This window comes from Nerophis lumbriciformis, linkage group LG02 (assembly GCF_033978685.3).
Source record: "Nerophis lumbriciformis linkage group LG02, RoL_Nlum_v2.1, whole genome shotgun sequence".
NCBI lineage: Eukaryota > Metazoa > Chordata > Actinopteri > Syngnathiformes > Syngnathidae > Nerophis > Nerophis lumbriciformis.
The window spans coordinates 47142501-47143446 of record NC_084549.2 but is presented as its reverse complement, the minus strand read 5'-3'; the positions used below and the strand labels follow the sequence as shown (position 1 = coordinate 47143446).

Genomic DNA, 946 nt, shown 5'->3' with positions numbered 1-946 from the left:
TCTGCCCAGGGCCAATGACAATCGAGTCACCGTCTACAGATGGTCCCTGTGCCGCACTTAAGGCACCCCTGCTATAGAAGCTAACTGTTTATGACCACCATAGTTTTAGCTCCATAGTATATTTGTTCTGGTCACACATGGGAAGCGAATTAGTAAAATCAGCTGTTCACCTGGCGTGTTTTTTCTATGTGATAAAAGAGGGGATACATGGGAAAGTCCTTCTTTAACTGCTGCCTTGTTTCATCATATATTACTGCATTTGAGCATGTCAATGTTTACTTTTGTATTCCCAATAAATCAACACAAAATCCGTACTTGGGCGCAATGTTCACAAAGTCTCGTATGCCTCCCGTCGCAGGTGAGCGATGATGGTAATGGATTCATGGTTGAGGGAAGAGTTGTTTGATGTTTGATGTTAGAAAATGTCTGATTTGTTGCAACAGGCATCAGTCATTCTTGCAGAAGTTAAAAAAGCCTGCATGACTGCTTTGTTTTCTATGCCATGTTGTGATGTTTTGTGGTTGTGTTACAGGGTTCTGGTTGGTGTGGACGCTGATTGGAATCCTGATTTGCTGCTGTTTGTGTCAACACTGGCGCTCCAAGCAGCGCTTCCAGCAGCAGCGCCGGCAGAACGAGATTAACCTCATCGCCTACAGAGAGGCTCACAACAACTCTGAGCTTCCACGCTATCTAAGTAAGTAAAGCTTTGACATATTGTTACGTTATGTGAAACTTCACATAAGTGTATATATATATGTTAGGGTTGGGCCGATAAAACAATATCAATATACAAACCCCGTTTCCATATGAGTTGGGAAATTGTGTTAGATGCAAATCATTTTCAATCCATATTCAGTTGAATATGCTACAAAGACAACATATTTGATGTTCAAACTGATACATTTTTTTTTTTTTGCAAATAATCATTAACTTTAGAAATTGATGC

The 946-nt window shown here is 40.5% G+C and overlaps 1 protein-coding gene across 2 annotated transcripts in view; it reads left to right on the top strand.

Annotated features, from left to right (window-relative positions):
* The first annotated feature begins 571 nt into the window (after window positions 1-571).
* The window catches only part of LOC133608458 (cytosolic purine 5'-nucleotidase-like), a 121449-nt gene continuing 121074 nt past the window's right edge, over window positions 572-946 (top strand). For both annotated transcript variants that reach the window (XM_061963708.1, XM_061963701.1), the window contains exon 1: window positions 572-694. The gene's annotated coding sequence lies outside the window, so the exon portion shown is untranslated. The remainder of the gene's footprint in view (window positions 695-946) is intronic.